This window comes from Pristiophorus japonicus, chromosome 9, assembly GCF_044704955.1.
Source record: "Pristiophorus japonicus isolate sPriJap1 chromosome 9, sPriJap1.hap1, whole genome shotgun sequence".
In the NCBI taxonomy this organism is placed as follows: domain Eukaryota; kingdom Metazoa; phylum Chordata; class Chondrichthyes; family Pristiophoridae; genus Pristiophorus; species Pristiophorus japonicus.
Genome location: NC_091985.1, coordinates 115,164,088 through 115,187,532, shown reverse-complemented (window position 1 = coordinate 115,187,532; position 23,445 = coordinate 115,164,088). Strand labels below are relative to the sequence as shown.

At 45.4% G+C, this 23,445-nt stretch overlaps 1 protein-coding gene across 4 annotated transcripts in view; it reads right to left on the bottom strand.

Moving 5' to 3' along the window:
* The window catches only part of sod2 (superoxide dismutase 2, mitochondrial), a 52,529-nt gene that overhangs the window by 28,296 nt on the left and 788 nt on the right, over positions 1-23,445 (bottom strand). The window contains exon 1 of one of the 4 annotated variants that reach the window (XM_070889718.1): positions 11,795-11,863. The exons of the other annotated variants lie outside the window; for them this stretch is intronic. The gene's annotated coding sequence lies outside the window, so the exon portion shown is untranslated. Of the gene's footprint in view, positions 1-11,794; positions 11,864-23,445 lie in introns of those variants that run through there. 4 annotated transcript variants of the gene reach the window in all.

The window sequence follows — 23,445 nt, the reverse complement described above, 5'->3', positions numbered from 1 at the left end:
CCGTAATACTTTCTCCTGCCTCTTGCTGTAAGGGACCCACATTTACTTTAATCTATTCCATTTTTACATACTTGTAAAAGCTCTTACAATGTTTCTATATTTCTTGCCAGTTTACTCATTCTATTTTCACCCTCTAATCAATTTCTTCATCCTCCTTTGCTGATTTTTAAAACCCTCCCAATCCTCAGGCTTACTACTCTTTTTGGCAACATTAAAAGCCCCTTTTAATCCAATACTATCCTTATCTTCTCTACCACTTTTCCAGTGCAGTTTTTATTCCTCAAGGGAATATGTATTCATTGAGTTATGAATTATTTATTTAAATGTTTGCCATTGCTTATTTATCATATCTTTAAATCTCATTTCCCAATCTACCTCAGTCAATTCATCCCTCATACCTCCGTAATTGGCTTTGTTTAAATTAAGTCCCTAGTTTTGGACTTCACCACATCACTCGCAAACCTAATTCAAAATCCTATCGCATTATGATCACTCTTCCCCAGAGGATCATTTACTATAACAACATTACTAATTAACCCTGTCTCATTACAAAATAGCCTGTTTCCTAGTTAGTTCCTCAAACTATTGTTCTAGAAAACGGTCTCGAATGTATTCCATGAACTCGTGCTCCAAGTTACTTTTGCCAATTTGGTTTGCCTAGTCGAAATGAGGATTGAAGTCTCCAGGATTATGACATTACCCTTGTTAGATGCTCCTCTAATTTCCTGATTTATACTGTGTCTAACACGATGATTACTGTTAGGGAGCATATAAACTACTCTCACCAGTGTTTTCTGCTTGTGTTATTTCTTAGCTCCACCATTACTGATTCTACATCCTGATTTTCTGATACAAGATCCTTTCTCCCTTGTGCCTTTATTTCATTATCAGGGCTACCCCACCTCCTTTTCTATTTTGCCTATCTTTTTCAAAAGTCACGCACCCTTGAATATTTAGTTCCCAGCCTTGGTCACCCTGCAACCATGTCTCAGTAATGACTATGAGATCAAACCCATTATCTCAGTGCCATTAATTCATCTATCGTGTTGTGAAGAATACTTTGTGAATTTGGATATAGTGCCTTTAATTTTAACTTTTTACTGTTTTACCCTGATGTGGCCTTAATCGCTAATGCCCTATTACCATTATTATAATCTTTCCTTCCTGACACAATCTGCTTTATTTTACTCAAATTGCTACTCTGCTCTACAGCCTTGACAATTCTCTTCACATGTATAAATTTACCCTCCCTCCCCGATTAAAGCCATACCCATCACCCTAGTTATTTAATTTGCCGGGACATTGGTCCCAGCCCAGTTTAAGTGGAGACCACCCCAACGGAAGAGCTCCCTCTTTCCCCAATATTTGTGCCAGTGCCCCTTGAATTGAAACCCTGCCTCCAAAACCACTCTTTCAGCCACACATTTAAACCTCGAATTGGTTTGTACCTATGCCAATTTCTGCGTGGCTCAGGTAATTACCTTGAAGGTTCTGCTTTCTAATTTGTACACTAGCTCCTCAAACTTCCTCAGCAGAATCTCATTCCCAGTTCTACCTCTGTCGTTGGTTCCTATACGGACCACAACAGCATCCTCCCCCTCCAAGTTGTTCTCTAGCCGCGAGGAGCTTTTCCCTGGCACCGGGCAGACAACACAGCCTTTGGGACTCCTGGTCACAACTGCAGAGAGAAGTAGCTATCCCCCTGACACTACCACATTCCTAGTCACTCCCCCTACTGGAGTGGTCTCCTGTACCATGGTGCTGTGGTCCATTTGCCCATCCTCCCTGCAGTCTTGCATCCACACTGGTGGCAAGGACCTCGTACCTGTTGGACATTGGCAAAGGCCGAGGATCCGCCACCATTGCATCTGTCGTCCCCTTATCTGCCAGATTAGCAATCACATCCTCTGGTCCCTGACTACTAACTAAATCTTAATCACTACCTAACCTAAGGGGTGTGACTGCGTCCTGGGTCAAAATGTCCAGATAACTCTCCCCCTCCCTGATGCATCGTAATGTCTGCAGCTCAGACTCCGGCTCAGAGTGAAAGTTCAGAGTTGCAGAAATATACTGCAGATGTGGCTGCCTGGAATCATGCTGCTCTCCACAAACTCCTACAAGCTGCAGATGCAGCACATCTCCTGCATTGCCATCTTTATCCAACCTTGTTTTATAGATTTCATTAAAGTTTTTTGTTAATAATTCACTTTAAAAAAAACTAATTAATAATTTAAATTCGTTAAATTGAAGTATTCGTGACAGGTTCCTAGTTTTAAATACTTACTGCCTCAAACTTATACAAACCACTACAAGTGTTAAAAGGCAAAAAGAAGCACCTCTTTGCCCCGTCTGCACCAAATTCTCAACTTCCCACTGTTTACGATGCACTCCATTCATGTTGCGGTCTGTAGTTACGGTCTATGTCTTAGCTCCAGTTAAACTATCCCTTGAGGAAATGAAGTAATCAATCAAAGAAACATAAATAGAGGCAAATGAGAATAGAACATCTCACATCTGCTTCACAGTACTGACTGTTGAGTGTTTTGCTATGTGCCAGCTGACCATTAGTTAGGGACAAAGGGCTCAATTTTCCCCAATGCCAGTTTTTGGTGTACTGTAAGAGTTACGCCCATTTTTTTGGGCCCCAACTACTCAAAAAAAAAAGAGCAAGTTTCCCCGTTCTATTTTGTGAAATTAGCAGCCTGTCCTTTAAATTCCTGGGGGGGGGGGGGGGGGGTCGGTGGGACGGTGGAGCCTAATCTCTGCACCAAAAAAATGCTGCTGCCGCCCCCCCCCCCCACCTTCTGTGCACGGGCGGGAAAAAAAGGGAACGTTTTTGACGTGATTGCTATGGGCACGCGTGCCCAGTACAGCTCCTGGTCTGCATTCGGTCATTTTTAAAGAGCCAGTTGTGTGTGAGAACTTTAATTCTAATTGGAAAAATCGGAGCTGCAATACAAGATGCAACGCAGCTCAAGGAAGAAAAATTTCTTACAGGATGAAGTGGAGGCACTGGTTATTGTAATTGAGGCCTGATGGCACGAGCTGGACACCAGCAGAGGTCACATAAAAGTTTCACCAAAAGAAATGAAGAAACGCTGGAACCAACTTGCAGAAGATTACTGTGCAATAGTAACCACCCAGAGATCTGGAGGCCAGTGTAAAAAGTAGCAGGACCTTGGTCAAGTAGTTAGTGTAAGTAATATTTTCATTTATTCACTGGAATTGCAATTGTAAATGTGACCATCTGTATATGTCTCACCCAGCAGAAAGACACCCTCTCTAAAAAGTTATATTTTCATCTTTGCAGAGGAAGATGGCACACAACAAAAAGGGAAAGAACTCGAACAGGAGGAAGCCCGGCAAATCTGCACCCACTGACACCCTTGGAAGAGAGGGTCACTGCTTTGATGGGTCCTGCCTGGAGAAAAGCCACCGCCACTGCACAAGCTGGGCCCACACTCGAGGGAGAGATCAAGTCCTGCAAATTCCAGTCTGGCTTTCCTAAATGTTAAGTACTGCGCAGGCTAGCCATGCTTCGGTTCATGGGCATGTCTCCGTCAGCTACGCTTCGATTGATACAATGTACTATCATTCTTCGTGGTCCTTCAAATGAGCCTGCTGCGTGTGTGCCTCCTCATGTCACCCTGCCCCCGCCTCTGCTGCTAACCATTTGTCTATTCTGTTATATTTTGCAGAACTTGAGGCCAACCATGACGAGGCTGAAGCCGATGCAGAAGATTCAGACGCGGACGAACCTGAAGAGGAGAACATCTTCCAATCCCACCATCCAGACCAAGAGCATGGGGGTGAGGGGAAGGGGCAGTGGGAGGTGATGGATGAAGCCCTAAATATTGTACTCACTCTGGAGGTGGTGCAGGTGCTGCCCATTGAGATGCCAGCCCCTTTCCTGAGTGGTACGAGTGTTGGTGGAACATTCCATGGTTTCCCCACAGTCCGAGGCTGGGGATTCCAGTGGGGTGCAGCGAGGCACACCCAGGGTGAGGAGGGGACGGAGAGCTTGACAGCGCTCTCCTGAGGTGCAGGATCTAACAGCGCTCTCCTGTGGTTCAGATGATGGTAATGAGTGCAGAGAGCATTGTCCTTACACGATCACTCCTGGACAACATCAGTGGGGGCGGTGTTGATGAGGCATTGGGACTGTCGGGAGAAGTTGAGACACTGTCGGCGAACACGAGAGGGGGAATGTCGGAGTTAGCTGCTGCAATAAGGGAACATGCCCATTGACAGAATCAACTGCCACTCCCACTCCAATCCCCAGACCAGCCTCTGAAGAGGCCCAAGCCGGGCCCTCCTCATTACCCCCAGCCCCACTCCTGCCCCCGCCAATCTAGAAATGCGCATTACCCAAGATGTTCGAAAGAATAAGCTTGGTACCAACCACAGATATGCTGTGCCACCGCCTGCGGGCAGGGGTGGAATCAACAAGGCCAAGCACAGCGGGCGGTATTAGAATAAGGTGGAGGAGAGATGGGTGCAGCCTTTCTTTGCTGCTGTTATATTATATGTAAATTTACAAGTTTAAAAGTTTGTATGTGATCTTAATTAACACTAACGTTTGAAACAAGAATATTTTAATTAAAGTTAAGTACAAACAAAATATATTTTAAATGATAACTTAATTATTTCCATTTTTTGTTCCATTAACACAACACAACACATTACAGAACGGGTCCAGACAATAAACATGGTCCATGTGGAATAGTTGCCACTGAGCCTTCAGGCAGCAAAGCGTTCACAGATGACCTGCTGGCGCAAGGCTCGAGCAATCGTTAAAGGGGCACGACGGCCCGCCCTCCTCCGCCGACATGCTTCAGGTAGTTGCATGGCTTCAGGTAGTTGCATGGCTTCCTCGTCCTCCTCATCGTCAGCCACTCTCACCTCAGATTGGTCTTCTACTACCAGCTGCTGCTGCCTCATGATGGCTAAGTTATGCAGCATGCAGCACACAACAGTGAACTGACCGACAATCTCAGGGGAGTATTGCAAGTAGCCTCCGGAATGGTCCAGGCATCAGAAACGCTGTTTCAAGATGCCAATGGTCCTCGCTATTATGCTGCGCATCGCAATGTGTGACACGTTGTATTCCCGGTCAGCTTCCGTCCGGTTTGTGCGTAGAGTCATCATGAGCCAGGTGGCGAGGCCGTACCCCGTCTCCCAGCAGCCAGCTCTGCCCTTCTGGCTGCTGCTGAAACAGGGCAGATATAACTCTCTCGTGTAGGATGAACGCATCACGGGTGCTCCCAAGGTATCTTGCATCGACTGACATGATGCGATGCAGGTCGTCACACACGAGCTGCACATTAATGGAGTGGAAGTCTTTGCTGTTCCTGTACATCTCGGAATCCTCCAAAAAGATGCTCGCAAGGCGATGTGGGTACAATCAATGCAGCCCTGTACCTTTGGGAAGCCAATAATCCTGGAGAAGCCCACAGCCCTTTCACACATTGCCTGGGCGGTCATGGGGAACTTTACGTAGTCATTCTTCCGGGCATATATTGCAGCAGTCACCTGCAGAATGCAGATATGTGTTGCATGCTGAGAAATGGTGCGCACATCCCCAGTTGTAGCCTGAAACAATCCAGATGCATAGAATGAAAGTGCAGCTGTAACCGTCACTTCAACTGACAAAGCAGTCCTCCTGATGCTTCCAGGTTGCAGGTCTGCTTTTACTAACTCTCAGATCTCGGTTACAACTTATTTGTGGAAACGAAGCCTTCTCACACAGTCTGCGTCACTCAGGTGCAGGTATGTCTCAATATACCCGACATGGGTAAGGCCTCCTGCCCATCATCCTACGTGCTCCGAAGTTCCTCATACGATGATGTTGAATCAATTGTCTCCTCCGCAGCACCATCATGCAGAAGGCATGCATGAGGCATGGCATTGCCAGTATTGCCCCCATGATTAAATTGTACCTTTGCAAAGTTTAAAACAGCAGGCCAAGCTTCTTTGTTGACTCTCTCCTCTAGGTCGACGTCCTAGTTTAGACCACACCCCAGGTCTGGGCATGCGCAATTGGCTTGCTCCGATCAGAAAAAAAATTTAGGCCAAAAAAAGCAGTGCACGCAAAAAAATGGCGCAAATCACAAGGGAAAATTGAGCCTAAAGTGCGTTGTACCACAAGTAATTTGGACTCCAGTTTGTGTGTGTCAAGAGGAAAAACCTCGCCCGCCCGCCCATCGTCCTTTGTTACCACCCTCCCTCAGCTGATGAATCAGTACTCATCCATGTTGAGCACCACTTCAAAGCATTGAGGGTAGCAAGGGCACAGAACGTACTTTGGATGGGGGACTTCAACGTCCATCAAGCCAGGGTACCAACCTGGTTCAATGAGGAGTGTAGAAGAACATGCCAGGAGCACCACTAGGTGTACCTAAAAATGAGGAGCCATCCTGGTGAAACGGCAACTCAGAACTGCATGCATGCTAAACAGTGGAAGCAGCATGCTATAGACTGAGCGGAGTGATCCCACAACCAATGGATCAGATCAAAGTTTCCGCAGTCCTGCCACATTCAGTCATGATTGTTGGTGGACAATTAAACAATTGACAGGAAGAGGATGATTCATGAACATCCCCATCCTCAGCACACCAGTGCAAAAGACAAGGTTGAAGCATTTGCAACTATCTTCAGCCAGAAGTGCCGAGTGGATGATCCATCCCAGCCTTCTCATGAGGTCCCCACCATCACAGAAGCCAGTCTTCAGCCAATTCGATTCACTCAACTTGATATCAAGAAATGGCTGAGCGCACTGGATACAGCAAAGGCTATGGGCCCAGACAACATCCTGACTGTAGTGCTGAAGACTTGTGCTCCAGAACTAGCTGTGCCTCGAGCCAAACTGTTTCAGTACAGCTACAACACTGGCATCTACCCGACAAAGTGGAAAATTGCCCAACTATGTCCTGTTCACACCAACAATGTAATGGAATGCATCGTCAATTGTGCTATTAAGCAGCACTCACGCACCAATAACCTGCTCTTCAATGCTCAGTTTGGGTTCCGTTAGAACCACTTGGCTCCAGATCAGATTACAGCCTTGGTCTAAACATGGACAAGAGAGCAGAATTCCAGAGGTGAGGTGAGAATAACTGCCATGGATATCGTGGCAGCATTTGACAGAGCGTGGCACCAAGGAACCCTGGTAAACTTAGTCAACGGAGATTGGGGGGAAAACATTTCACTGGCTGGAGTCATACCTAGCACAAAGGAAAATGGTTGTAGTTGTTGGAGGTCAATCATCTCAACCCCTTGCGCATCCATCTTCAGCTGCTTCAAAGACCTTCCCTCCAATCACAAAGTCAGAAGTGGGGATGTTTGCTGATGATTGCAGTTTTTAGTTCCATTGGTAACTCCTCAGATAATGAAGCAGTCCGTGCCCACATGCAGCAAGACATTCTTGGGCTGATAAGCGACAAGCAACATTGACGCCACACAAGTGCCAGACAATGACCATCTACAAGAGAGCGTCTAACCGCCTCCAATTCAATGGCATTACCATGTTTGCCATACCTTTATCGTCATTGTATTAAAATCCTGGAACTCCATCCCAACAGCACTGTGGGAGTACTTACGTCTCACGGATTGCAGTAATTCAAGAAAGCGGCTCACCACCACCTTCTCAAGAGCAATTAGGGATGGGCAGTAAATGCTGGCATTGCCAGCGACAACCTACATCCCATGAATGAATTTTAAAAACATGCAAGCCAGAAAAAAATGGCAATTTTGAAATAGCAACTCATTTTGTTTTACTTCCTGGTTTACAAATGAATGTATTGACTGCTTTCCACTATACTCTGAATGTACATTTTTGATTACATTCTGAGAAGAGGACATTCTATCCAGCTACCAAGATGCTTGGTTTCAGGAGGAAATTATGGTCCGAATTGCTGATTACCATAATTTTAAACTTGCCTGGAGGTGCTAAAACAGACACCTACAGATATAGCATTCAAGCACTGATTAGATGCAATTTTCATGCAGCAGTATATGTGGGCTCCAATCACCCACTTCCATTGAGTGTGGAGTGCGTTCGCTAATGCAGCGGCAAGTTTCAGGATGGCTCAGGGACTGAATGAGAGGGCGCACAGGTTCTCTGATGCAGCACTGGAGGTCCTGTGGGGGGCGAGCGCAGGAGAAGGAGATGGGGGGGGGGGGGGGGGAAGAACGAGAGAGATGGGGGGGGGGGGGGAGGGGGAGAACGAGAGAGATGGGGGGGGAGGGGGAGAACGAGAGAGATGGGGGGGGAGGGGGAGAACGAGAGAGATGGGGGGGGGGAGGGGGAGAACGAGAGAGATGGGGGGGGAGGGGGAGAACGAGAGAGATGGGGGGGGAGGGGGAGAACGAGAGAGATGGGGGGGGGAGGGGGAGAACGAGAGAGATGGGGGGGGGAGGGGGAGAACGAGAGAGATGGGGGGGGGAGGGGGAGAACGAGAGAGATGGGGGGGGGAGGGGGAGAACGAGAGAGGAGGGGGGGAGGGGAGGGGGAGAACGAGAGAGGAGGGGGGGAGGGGAGGGGGAGAACGAGAGAGGAGGGGGGGAGGGGAGGGGGAGAACGAGAGAGAGGGGGGGGGGGGAGAACGAGGAGTCCACCTTGTCCTCCTTTCCCTTTTCCTGAAGCAGTTAGTGCTGCTTTGCCTGGCTTCATGTCCTCCACCCATTTCTCCTCTCAAGGGGAACCTCTAGTAAGATGCCCATGATCAAGCATTCCCTTTCTCCTGGTGACTCCTTCAAGGTGTCCAATAAAGGAGAGTATCACAACAATTTTTTTTTCGGTGAATTCCTCAGAATTTCCAGAATAAATCTTGACAAGAATGTTGGTGAAGTCTTGACAAAGTGTCCCAGAAAGTCCTCTTCAAACTTCCAGCAGCAATTGGACAGTAAAAGGTGATATACCTTTAAGTAATGCTCAAAATCCTCTGCAATGTCTCGTTTACTCCCAATGAGCTGATCACTGTCAGGAGAGCGTGTGGGGTCAAGCGCTATCCATATCAACTCCTTTATCAAGATGGCATCTTGTGCCAAATGCTGGCTAAACCTGTGTTTCAGCTCAAGACCCCATCTTTGACCACCTAAGAGGTTCTGTCGCGCCCAAAGGAGCAGTTGTTAAAAATTGCCCCGCCATCTTTTGCACGAGACATTAAACCAAAGCCTTTTCTGGTGGTTCAGGATGAAAGATCCTATGGCACTATTTGAAGAGGGGTTGTGAGTCCTCCTGGTATCCTGGCCAACATTCTCTTCTCAACCATCACTACAAGTAACAGATTTATCTCATTTGATGTTTGTGGGATTTTGGGCACAAATTGGCGGCTACGTTTGCCTACAAAACAGATCCTTAGGACTTCAGAAAATTATATACAAATGCAAGGGGATATAGGGAGGGAGGAAGGAAATTAAAACAATCACGGTCACTAAAGAAGTACTCGGTAAAATAATGGGACTAAAGGCAGACAAGTCCCCTGGTCCTGATGGCTTACATCCTAGGGTCTTAAAAGAAGTGGCTGCAGAGATAGTGGATGCATTCTACCAAATGTAATCTACCAAAATTCCCTGAATTTTGGAGAGTTCCCAGCAGATTGGAAAACTGCAAATGTCATAGCCCTAGGAAACTATAGACCAGTTAGCCTAGCATCTGTCGTTGGGAAAATGCTGCAGTCCATTATTAAGGAAGCAGTAGCAGGATATTTGAAAAAGCATAATTTAATCAAGCAGAGTCAGCATGGTTTTATGAAAGGGAAATCATGTTTGACAAATTTGCTGGAGTTCTTTAAGGATGTAAGAAGCAGGTGGATAAGGGGGAACCAGATGGTGTGTATTCAGATTTCCAGATGGCATTCGATAATATGCCACATAAAAGGTTACTGCACAAGCTAATAGTTCACCCAGTTGGGAGTAATATATTAGCATGGATAGAGGATTGGCTAACTAACAGAAAACAAAAAGTCGGGATAAATAGGTTATTTTCCAGGTTGCAAACAGTAACTAGTGGGGTGCCACAGGGATCGGTGCTGGGGCCTCAACTATTTACAATCTATATTAAATGATTTGGATGAAGGGACTGAGTGTAATGTAGCCAAGTTTGCTGATGATACAAAGATGGGTGGGAAGCCAAGTTGTGAGGAGGACACAAAAAAAATCTACAAATGGATAGAAACAGGCCAAGTGAATGGGCAAACATTTGGCAGATGGAATATAATGTGGGAAAATGAGGGGTTATCCACTTGGGCAAAAAAAAAAGCAAAATTATTTAAATGGTGAAAAATTACAAAATCCTAAAAAAATCGTAACTATCTGAGTTACGCTGGTGCAAATTGATTGGGGAAACTGTTTTTTTTTTAAAACTTAGGCCAAAAAAAGCAGCCTGCTCCAAAAAAATGGCGCAAGCCACTGGGGAAAATTGAGCCCAAAAGGAGGGATATACTTGCATTGGAGGCAGTTCAGAGAAGGTTCGCTCGGTTGATTCCCGAGATGAAAGGGCTGACTTATGAAGAAAGGTTGAGCAGGTTGAGCCTGTACTCTTTGGAGTTCAGAAGAATGAAAGGTGATCTTATTGAGACAAACAAGATATTGAGTGGCTCGACAAGGTAGATGCAGAGAGCTTGTTTCCACTCATGGAGGCACCTAGAACAAGGGGGCATAGTTTTACAGTAAGGGGTCGCCCATTTAAAACTGAGATGAGGAGGAATTTCTTCTGAGGGTTATAAATCTGTGTAATTCTCTGCCCCAGAGAGCTGTGGAGGCTGGGTCAATAAATATATTTAAGACGGAGATAGACAGATTTTTGAGCAATAAGGTAATAAAGGGTTATGGGGAGCAGGCAGGGAAGTAGAGTTGAGTCCATGACCAGATCAGCCATGATATTATATGGCAGAGCAGGCTCAAGGGGTCAGCTAGCCGACTCCTGCTCCTATTTATGTTCTTATACCCAACAAATACACAAGCTCCACTTATGCAGTTAAGCAACCATGGTCAACAAACGTGGCAAAAGACAGTATCAAGCTAAAAGTGTTGCACAAATGCAAGGAAAGGTTGAAATCCACAGACTGGAAGAGCTATGAAAAAACAAAGAACATAACAGAAATTAGGAGCAGGAGTCGGCCATACGACCTATCGAGCTTGCTCTGTCATTTAACAAGATCATGGCTGATCTTCGACCTCAACTTCGCTTTCCCACCCAATCTCCATGTCCCTTGATTCTATCTATCTTAGCCTTGCTCAACAATTCAGCATCCACAGCCCTTTGAGGTAGAGAATTCCAAAGATTCACAACCCTCATCTCCGTCCCTTATTCTGAGACTATGCCCCCTAGTTCGAGACACTCCAGCCAGGGGGAACAACATCTCAGCATCTACCCTGCCAATCCCCCTCAGAGTCTTCTATGTTTCAATGAGATCTCCTCTCATTTTTCTAAACTCCAAAGAGTATAGGCCCAATCTACTCATTTTCTCCTCTTGGGCAATGAACCTTCGCTGCACCGCCTTTAAGGCAAGTACATCCTTCCTCAGATAAGGAGACCAAAACTGTGCACAGTACTCCAGGTGTGGTCTCACCAAAGCCCTGTACAATTGTAGCGAGACTTCCTTACTCTTGTACTCCAACCCCAATGCAATAAAGGCCAAAATATAATTTGCCTTCCTAACTGAATCCTCAAAAAACGAATACATTTGTTAAGCACGATTTCCCTTTCATAAAACCACGTTGACTCTGCCTAATCATATGATTTTCTAAGCGCCCCGTTACCACTTCCTTCATAATGGATTCTAGCATTTACCTGACAACTGTTGTCGGGCCTACTGGCCTGTAGTTCTATTTTCTCTCTTCCTCCTTTCTTGATTGCTACCTTCCAATCCACTCCGACCATTCTAGAATCTAGGGAATTTTGGAAGATCACAACCAATGCAAACACATTCTCTGCAGCCACCTCTTTTAGAACCCTAGGATTTTTGGCCATCAGGTCCAAGGTATTTGTCCACTTTTAGTTCCATTACTTTCTCATGTACTTTTTCTCTACTGATCTTAATTACTTTAAGTTCCTCACTCGTTAGCCACTATTTTTGGTATGCTTTTTGTGTCTTCTACTGTAAAGATAGATACGCAATATTTGTTTAAAGTCTCTGCCATTTCCTTACTCCCCATTATAATTTCTCCTGTCTCAGCCTCCAAGGGACCAATGCTTACTTTTGCTACTCTCTTCCTTTTTACATACTGGTAGAAGCTTTTGCAATCTGTTTTTATATTTCTTGCTAGTTTACTCTCATTCTATTTTAGCCATATTTATAAATGTTTTGGTCATCTTTAGCTGGTTTATAAAGCTCTCCCAATTAGACGGCTTACTACTATTCTTCGCAACATTATAAGCTTTTTTTAATCTAATACTATCCTTAACATCGTTAGTTAGCCACGATAGATCGCTTTTCCCGTGGAGCTTTTATTTCTCAATGGAATGTACATTCGTTGAGAATTTTGGAATATTTCTTTATATTTTTGCCACTGCTTATCTACTATCATATCTTTTAATCTAATTTCCCAATCTACCTTAGCCAACTTGCCCCTCATACCTATGTAATTGGCTTTAAGTTTAAGACTCTTGTTTCCGACTGATCTATGTCACACTCAAACGCAATGTGAAATTTTATCATATGATCACTCTTCCCCAGAGGATCCTTTACTATGAGATTACTAACTAGCCCTGTCTCATTACACGATACAAGATCTAAAATAGCCTGTTCCCTGGATAGTTTCACGATGTATTGTTCTCTGGATTAAAAAAAGCAGAGGTGCAAAAAGGGAGTATGAACAAAAACTTGCAAAAGATACTGAAGGCAACAGTAAAAGTTTTAATAATATGTAGAGAAAGAGGTATGGGGAATGTGGGCCCAGTAAATACAGATGCAAGTGATACTACAATAGACAAGGAGGAAATGACAGACTTACTAAATGAATACTGTACTTTGCATCCATTTTCAAGGAGGATGACAAAATACCAGTGGTTCAAAAGGAACCCAAAAATAAGGTAAGGGGGGAAACCTAATTGGATTTAATGCAAGATTTAAAAAATGCTCATGGAGAACTTAAGGTAGACAAATCTCCAGAACCTGATAATTTTAATACTCTAGGGTGGAAACCAACAGGTGGAGAAATTGCAGACGAGTTAGTTATAATTTTCCTGAAGCTGCTTACATTTGTGAATTGTGCCGTTGGATTGGAAAATTACAAATATTACTCCTTTTAAAAGGAGGGTGGAGGTGAGAAACCAGGAAATTACAGACCTGTCAGTTTAATATCAGTTATGGGGAAGTTACTGGAATCTATTGCAACACTCTCCTGGCCAGCCTCCCATCTTCCACAAACTTGAGCTCATCCAAAACTCTGCTGCCCATATCCTAACTCAAATCAAGTCCTGTTCATCTATCACCCCTGTGCTCGCTGACCTACGTTGGCTCCTGGTCCAGCAACACTGCAATTTTAAAATTCTCATCCTCATTTTCAAATCACTCCATGGTCCTGTCCCTCCCCATCTCTGTAGCCTCCTCCAGCCCTACAATCCTCCGAGATCGCTGTGCCCCTCCAATTCTGGTCTCTTGCGTATCCCTTATTTTAACCCCTCCATCACTGGCAGTCGTGCTTTCAGCTGTCTTGGCCCTAAACTATGGAATTCCCTCTTTAAACTGCTCCACCTCTCTCCAAATTTAAGACGCTTCTTAAAATCTAACTTTGACCAAGTTCTGTTTTAATACCACGTGGCTTGGTCAACCCTTGTTTGATAATACGCCTGTGAAGCACCTTGGAACATCTGATTATGTTAAAGGCGCTATACAAATGCAAGCTGTTGTTGCAGTATCAGGACCGAGTGACTGAGTATTTGAACAAGTATGAGCTGATCAAAGAGAGTCAGCATGGATTTGTGAAGGTAGATCATGTCTGACTGACATGGTGGACAGGGGGTGTCTGTGGATGTTGGACTTCCAAGGCATTTGATAAGGGTTCCGCACAAAAGATTATCAAAACTAAAAGCACTCGGAATTGGAGGTAACTTTGTGGTATGGGTTAGCAATTGGTTGCGACGGATGAGACAAGAGTTGGGATAAAGAGAGTGTACTCTTGATTGGTGGAATATGACAAGTGGAATTCCCCTTATCCACAAATCTGTACTAGGGTCTCAGCTTTTCACCATATACTTCAATAACTTGGATAAAGGAATATAGAGTTGTATATCCAAGTTTGCAGGTGACACCAGGGTAGGAGGCACAGTAATTTGTGTAGATGAGAATCAAGAAGTTACAAAGGGTCATAGATTAGGTGAGCAGGCAAAACTGTGGTAAATGGAGTTTACTGTGGGAAAGAGTGACATCATCCAGTTTGGATCCAAGAAATACAAATTGGAATATTTTCTTAGTGGCGAGAGACTAGAAATTGCGGAGTAACAAGGGGATTTGAGTGCCCAGGTACACAACCACTAAAGCTAGTGCACAGGTACAAAAAGGCTAACTGAATAGATGCTTCAATTGTACAGGTCCCATGTGGGGTATTGTGTTCAGTTTTGGGTACTGAACCTCTCAGGATATATTGGCCTTGTAGGGGGGTACAGTGCAGATTCACCAGAATTATGTCAGGGCTTAAAGAGTTAAATTATGAGAATAGGCTGCATAAAACAATTCAAGAGAGTGCATAGAGAGAAGCTAATGCCTCTGGTGGGGAATCCAGAGCAAGGGGGCACAGAAATAGGCCGTTCAAGAGTGCAATCATGAAGCATTTTTTTTTGCGAAGGGTGGTGAAAATCTGAAATTCACTACCCCAAAAGTCTGTGGATGTTGGGTCAATTGAAATTTTCAAGACCGAGATGGGCAGATTTTTATTAGGTAAAGGTATCAAGGGATATGGATCAAAGGCTGGCAAATGGAATTGACCTTCAGATCAGCCATGATTTGATTGAATGGTGGAACAGACTTGACTGCTGTCGTTCCTATGTTCTATGTATTGGGACAATCCTCTTGCATTGATTCTGGTTACTTTTTATTCACCTATTTGATATTTGTACCAGAAAATATTTATGTTTAACTTCTTTATCACATGGATTGAGTGAGGATAGTTTGTTTCAAATCAGATTCCTTGCTTTAAAGAAAAACACCTCTGTGCCAGAAAAGTTAGCCTGGATTCTATCATGAATACAGTCTACAGTATTTGGAACTATGAAGCAAACATTCTCAGTGTTCTAGCTAATCCTTTACAAACTGAAGTTATACCTTGAAATATTAACACTTCATTGTCCTACTCAACATCCTCAAGCATTCAATTCAGTTAGCCATGAGATGTATGTATACTGCACAGCAAGTAATTAAAAGCAGAATCAAAAAAGAACACTGTGGCACATTGCTACCCACTTTCAACCAGAGAAACGGCCTTTAACTACTATTTATTCCGTTCTAAATAATTTGCTTTCCTCTCCCAATGTCATACCCTTTAAAAGGTCTTTCCAAAAGTCCATGTACACCCCATACACTGCATTTCTCATCCACCTCATTTCACCCAAACCTATCCAAAACTATCATTTCCTCAAAAGAATTCTATCAGGTAGTTGGAGCAGATTATGGTTGCACTTGACAATTCCAGAGCTGTGGTAGCCATGTTTTACTGGAAAACAAATTGGGAATGGCAACTCTGACCAACCTTCTCCTTCCCTAACCCAGGGACACTGAAGCCAACTGCAATATCCCAAACCTCAGCGGAGATCAACTAACAACAAAGAAAAAGGATCAAACTTGGGGCCTTTCTCGTATGCATAGCACAGTAACTTTACCCATTCTACCTTTAGGGGGAAGCTCAGATGACCTCGATCATGTAAATAATACAGTCCAACTAATGGTGTTCATGTAGCTTCCAAATCATTAAGATCAGTTCCTATGGACTGGAGGATAGCTAATGTAACGCCACTTTTTAAGAAAGGGGGGAAAAAGAGAAAACGGGGAATTATAGACCGGTTAGCCTGACATCAGTGGTGGGGAAAATGTTGGAATCAATTATTAAAGATGAAATAGCAGCACATTTGGAAAGCAGTGACAGGAGCGGTCCAAGTCAGCATGGATTTATGAAAGGGAAATCATGCTTGACAAATCTTCTGGAATTTTTTGAGCATGTAATGAGTAGTGTGGACAGGAGAGAACCAGTGGATGTGGTGCATTTGGACTTTCAAAAGGCTTTTGACAAGGTCCCATACAAGAGATTGGTGTGCAAAATTAAAGCACATGGTATTGGGAGTAATGTATGGACGTGGATAGAGAACTGGTTTGGCAGACAGGAAGCAGAGAATCGGGATAAACGGGTCCTTTTCAGAGTGGCAGGCAGTGACTAGTGGGGTGCCGCAGGGCTCAGTGCTGGGACCCCAGCTATTAACAATATACATCAATGATTTAGATGAAGTAATTGAGTGTAATATCTCCAAGTTTGCAGATGACACTAAGCTGGGTGGCTGTGAGCTGCAAGGAGGATGCATGGTGACTTGGACAGGTTAGGTGAGCGGGCAAATGCATGGCAGATGCAGTATAATGTGGATAAATGTGAGGTTATCCACTTTGGTGGCAAAAACACAAGGCAGATTATCAGAATGGCGGCAGATTAGGAAAAGGGGAGGTGCAACGAGACCTTGGTGTCATGGTACATCAGTCATTGAAAGTTGGCATACAGGTGTGGATATCTGAACAGAATATATGGAATTAAGGACAGTAAAGTAAACGGGATATATGAAAATGTATAAACCATGGAAGAATAGCTGGGAGAATGTCAGATTGCAAATAGTGCAACATCAGCATAGCTAACAGTCTGTCTCAAGGTTTCAAGTCACTAATCCTGCCAATAACATCTAATTGTAACATGAAATAAATCTGCAGAATTGCAAGGTCTCAGCTAATAGTCACACCACTAGATTGGAACATTTAGAGGCAATGCTTGAGCTTTCAAGAAAAACATCTCATATAGATTGACTAATGAGTGGCTGAGTTAGACTGTCAATCCATTTGTATTTTGTTATCTGATTTCAAAACTGTATAACTGTTAACGCTTTACGATGTAACTTCACCTATCCGTAGGGAGTGTGTACGCTCTATCCAGAGAGTATATCTTCTGTCCGATAGGTCTTACTGGCCGGTAATAAAGACTGCTTTGTTCAAAGCACAAGAGGTATTCGACTCAGTAATTTTACTGAACCAGATTGAGGTAAAAGAATCCAGGAATTTACACAGGTACAGCAGGCAGTGAAGAAGGCAAATGGCATGTTGGCCTTCATAGCTAGGGGATTTGAGTATAGGAGCAGGGAGGTCTTACTGCAGTTGTACAGGGCCTTGGTGAGGCCTCACCTGGAATAGTGTGTTCAGTTTTGGTCTCCTAATCTGAGGAAAGACGTTCTTGCTATTGAGGGAGTGCAGCGAAGGTTCACTAGACTGATTCCCGAGATGGCTGGACTGACATATGAGGAGAGACTGGATCGACTGGGCCTGTATTCACTGGAGTTTAGGGGATCTTATAGAAACATATAAAATACTGACGGGACTGGAAGAATGTTCCCGATGTTGGGGAAGTCCAGAACCAGGGGACACAGTCTAAGGATAAGGGGTAAGCCATTTAGGACTGAGATGAGGAGAAACTTCTTCAATCAGAGAGTTGTTAACCTGTGGAATTCTCTACCGCAGAGAGTTGTTGATGCCAGTTCGTTGGATATATTCAAGAGGGAGTTAGATATGGCCCTTACGGCTAAAGGAATCAAGGAGTATGGAGAGAAAGCAGGAAAGGGGTACTGAGGTGATGATCAGCCATGATCTTATTGAATGGTGGTGCAGGCTCAAAGGGCCGAATGGCCTACTCCTGCACCTATTTTCGATGTTTCTACCAAGCTTATCCTCTACCATGTGGTGCATTTATCCACTGACTCATGAATTTTGTTGCCACTTCATATTCTTCTGGTAAAAAAAGATGGACCCAGATAGTTAATGATTCAACAGCTGAACAAATATAAACAAATACTTTCAATGTGAACTTAAAAGACATGCCTCAATTCATAACCTTGACCTATCTCCAACTTGCAGCCCTCAATGCAAGAGATGTTCTAGTCTCTCAATAGCATTATCATAACATCCTGATCATTAGAAAAAAACTTTAGTGGCCTAAAGGCAGGGCATAGGGCATTTAAGGAATACGTTGCAGCCAGATACAAGTGGAACAAGGACAGACACCCCAATCTGTTGGCTGCTGGGAACACAGCCAATGAAGAGAGCTTTTTATTGTCCTATGTATGCTTCAGGAAATGGTTGCTCTCTTTCCATGTAAGCAGCAAAGTTAACAACCAAAGGCAGAAGAGGAGGGTTACTAAGAGATTGAGGCACCTTGAGTTTGTGGTAGCAAAATGAAGTTGTGGCTTAAGTGCTACTAAATAGTTTGGTGCTACTCCAATGATAATCTTGACTAATAAAGACTCGTATCTTGATGTTAGAGAATGCAACCCTTTTACAAAATCACAGAATTTTTGAAATCCATACATTGCCTAATCCTATCCAACAAACTTGATTGAGTTCTTTGATGAAGTAATGATGCGGTTTATGTTGTGCAGGTCTATTTTCAAAAGGTGTTTGATAAAAGTGCCACTTGCAAGCAAAATTGAAACCCATGAGATTAAAGAGGCAGTGTCTACATGGATATGAAATTGGTAAAGGGACAGACAGCAGAGAGTATTCGTGAATGACTGTTTTTCAGACTGGAGGAAAGTATACAGTGATGTTGTAGGTGTCAGTATTACAACCAGATTAAACACTGAATGCACAAATACAGTATGCAATGTTAATCTCTCGAGGTGGTTAGGTTCAATATGGAGAATGGAAATGGCATTTTGGTAACTGGTTTCTGCTCTTTTTGATCTATATGAATAATCTGGACTAGGGTATAAAGGGTATAATTGTCAAAGTTTGCAGAGGAAACGAAACTCAAACATCCTAAACAAGTACTAGTGAAATGGGCAGACGAAATTTAATGTAGAGGAGTGTGAAGTGATGCATTTTGGAAGGAAGAACAAGAGGCAATATAATCTAAATGGTACAATCTGAAAAGAGGTGCAGGAACAGAGACCCAGAAGGGTGGGGATGGGGGGGGGAAAAAGAGGCAGGGTTACATATACAAATCTTTGAAGGTGGCATGACTAGTTGATAAGGCCATCAACATAGGTGATCTTTGGCTTTATAAATAGAACTTTTGAAGGCACCTGAAGCGGAGGAGGACGCTCCATCGACCCTCGAGGTTGACAGTGTCAAAGGCCTTTGTAAGGTCGAAGGCGGCAATGTATAAAGGTTGCTGCTGTTCCCTGCATTTTTCCTGCAGCCGTCGCACTGTAAAAATCATGTCCGTTGTGCCCTATAGGGGACGAAATCCGCACTGACTCCGGGAGGAGCTCCTCAGCCACAGGAGAAGACGGTTAAGGAGGACTCTAGCGACGACTTTCCCAGTGGCTGATAACAGCGAGATTCCTCTGTAGTTGCCGTAGTTGGACTTGTCCTCCACCTGCTCCAAGTTTGTCACCATCCTCCGCCTGCTCCACGAAGACATGCAGGCTGTGATCCTTACCAACGGATCCATTACAGACCCAACCTACGTCCGGACCGGGGTCAGACAGGGCTGCGTCATTGCCCCAACCCTCTTCTCAATCTTCCTTGCCGCCATGCTCCACCTCAGTCGACAAGCTTCGTGCTGGAGTGGAACTAAATTACAGAACCAGTGGGAACCTGTTCAAACTTCATCATCTCCAGGCCAGGTCCAAGACCACCCCAACTTCTGTCGTCGAGCTGCAGTATGCGGACACCACCTGTGTTTGCGCACAGAGAGGCTGAATTCCAAGTCATAGTAATGTATTTACTGAGGCATAAGAAAGCATGGGCCTTATGTTAAACATCCGTAAGACAAAGGTCCTCCACCAGCCTGTCCCCACCGCACAGCACTGCCCCCCGATCACAAGATCCACGGTGCGGCCCTGGACAATGTAGACTATTTCCCATACCTCAGGAGCCTCTTATCAACAAGAGCAGACATCGATGGCTAGATTCAACACCACCTCCAGTGCGCCAGTGCAGCCTTTGGCCGCCTGAGGAAAAGTGTGTTCGAAGACTAGGCTCTCAAATCTGCCACCAAGCTCATGGTCTACAGGGCTGTAGTAATACCCGTCCTCCTGTATGGCTCAGAGACATGGACAATGTACAGTAGACACCTCAAGTCACTGGAGAACTAACACCAACGATGCCTCCGCAAGATCCTACAAATCCCCTGGGAGGACAGACGCACCAACATTAGCATCCTCGACCAGGTCAACATCCCCAGCATTGAAGCACTGACCTCACTTGATCAACTCCGCTGGGCAGGCCACACTGTTCGCATGCCAGACACAAGACTCCCAAAGCAAGCGCTCTACTCGGAACTCCTTCACGGCAAACGAGCCAAAAGTGGACCGAGGAAACGTTACAAGGACATCCTCAAAGTCTCCCTGATAAAACGCAACATCCCACTGACACCTGGGAGTCCCTGGCCAAAAACCACCCTAAATGGAGGAAATGCATCCGGGAGGGCGCTGAGCACCTTGAGTCTCATCGCCGAGAGCATGCAGAAATCAAGCGCAGGCAGCGGAAAGAGCGTGCGGCAAACCAGTCCCACACTCCCTTACCCTCAACTACTATCTGCCCCACCTGTGACAGGGACTGTGGTTCTCGTGGACTGTTCAGTCACCTAAGGACTCATGTTTAGAGTGGAAGTAAGTCTTCCTCGATTCTGAGGGACTGCCTATGAATGAATGAAAATAGAAGAATGGAGTACAAAAGCAAGAAGTTATACTAAACCTTTATAGGCCACAGCTAGAATATTGTAATCAATTCTGGGCATCACACTCTAGAAAGGATGGCATGGCCTTAGAGGACGCAGAGGAGATTTACTAGAATACCAGGAATGAGGGACTAAAGCTAGAGTGAAGGGTCAGTAAACAGGGGACACATTTAAAACAACCAGATTGAAATGGGAATTTTTGTTTTGATAAACACAGCGCGTTATGATGATCTGGATTGTACTGCCTGAAAAGTGGTGGCAGCAGATTCAATCGTAACTTTCAAAGGGGCATGAAAAGGGAAAATTTGCAGGGCTGTGAGGAAAGAACAGGGAATTGGGACTAATTGGATAGCTCAATGGCCTCCTTCTATGCTGTATGATTCTAAAACAAGAGCAATTTTAAGATCATGAGAATTTGAAAGTGTTGGCTAGGATTGGCCTGGAAGCCTCTCAGCAGTTATCAGATTAAGTACTGAATGCAGGAATACAGTATGCAATCTCTAGAGATGGTTAAGTTCAAGATGGAGAATGGAAATTGCATTTTGGTAACTGATTTCTACTGTGGTTTCATTTTGGGGTGATTGATGCAATGGATGTAGATACCCATTTATGAGATTTAAATTTACAAGACTACAGCCTCACTATTGAAAACTAGTAGGCCATCCGCTGTTCACAATCATTGAGTGCAACTAGGCTCAAAAGATTGGAAATTGTGGGAAACATTCCACAATTTCCAGCAGACTGGGAAAAGAAATCTTAGGAAATCCATATCCATTAAACCTTTACAAAAGTAAAATACTGCGGATGCTGGAATCTGGAATAAAAACAGAAAATACTGGAAATCTCAGGTCAGGCCGCATCGGTTGAGAGAAACAAAGTTAATGTTTCGGGTGGTCGACACCCGAAATGTAAACTCTGCTTTCTCTCCACAGATACTGCCTGACCCTCTGAGATTTCCAGCATTCTCCATTAAACCTTTGTTCTATTTTGTTTGAACCAATAAGTGGTCTTTGTCACAAAATAATCAATTTCTGACAAGTACCCAGTTACAAGGAGGGCACCATTCAAAGAACTGACTCACAAATAAAAGATAGTGCAAGTTTAGAACGTTATTATATTTTGCTAAGTCAACAAATACCAGTATGCCCAGCGGGGCCCATCATTTGTTAAATGTTTCAATCGAACCTGTGAACATTGCGTGATCCTGCTCCAATGTCACCCGGGCAGATACGACGCCTCAGAAAAAGGGCAAGAATTATGCATCCTGAACCTGTAGATCGTGATTTTCACCAGACCCAGGAGCAGACCAGACCCAGGAGCAGACCAGACACAGGAGCAGACCAACTTGGAGGTCCTTCGACCAACTCAGTATCAGCTGTGTCTCAGTGGATAGCACTCTCCAGGGACTTGAACACAAAAATCAAGGCTGAACTCCAGGGCAGTGCTAAAGGAGTGCTGCAGTGTCAGAGGTGCCATCTTTTGGACGAGACGTTAATCCAAGGTCCCGTCGGCTCTCTCAGCTGGACATAAAAGATCCAATGGAACTATTTCAAAGACGACCAAGAGAGTTATCCCCAGTGCCCTGGCCAATATTTATCCTTCAATCAACATCACTAAAACAGATTACCTGGTCATTATTGCATTGCTGTTTGTGGACCTTGCTATGCGCAAATTGGCTGCCTCATTTCCCACATAGGATGTTTCAAAGCGCTTTACAGCCAAGGGGGAAGGTGAGTGAGGGGGGGGGGGGGGGGGAAGGTGAGTGAGGGGGGGGGGGGGAGAAGGTGAGTGAGGGGGGGGGGGAGAAGGTGAGTGAGGGGGGGGGGGGAGAAGGTGAGTGAGGGGGGGGGGGGAGAAGGTGAGTGAGGGGGGGGGGGAGAAGGTGAGGGAGGGAGGGGGGAGAAGGTGAGGGAGGGAGGGGGGAGAAGGTGAGGGAGGGAGGGGGGAGAAGGTGAGGGAGGGAGGGGGGAGAAGGTGAGGGAGGGAGGGGGGAGAAGGTGAGGGAGGGAGGGGGGAGAAGGTGAGGGAGGGAGGGGGGAGAAGGTGAGGGAGGGAGGGGGGAGAAGGTGAGGGAGGGAGGGGGGAGAAGGTGAGGGAGGGAGGGGGGAGAAGGTGAGGGAGGGAGGGGGGAGAAGGTGAGGGAGGGAGGGGGGAGAAGGTGAGGGAGGGAGGGGGGAGAAGGTGAGGGAGGGAGGGGGGAGAAGGTGAGGGAGGGAGGGGGGAGAAGGTGAGGGAGGGAGGGGGGAGAAGGTGAGGGAGGGAGGGGGGAGAAGGTGAGGGAGGGAGGGGGGAGAAGGTGAGGGAGGGAGGGGGGAGAAGGTGAGGGAGGGAGGGGGGAGAAGGTGAGGGAGGGAGGGGGGAGAAGGTGAGGGAGGGAGGGGGGAGAAGGTGAGGGAGGGAGGGGGGAGAAGGTGAGGGAGGGAGGGGGGAGAAGGTGAGGGAGGGAGGGGGGAGAAGGTGAGGGAGGGAGGGGGGAGAAGGGAGGGAGGGGGGGAGAAGGTGAGGGAGGGGGAGGGGGGAGGGCTGGGAGGGCGGGAGAAGGTGAGGGAGGGTGGGGGGTGATGGGGTGGGGTGGGTGGG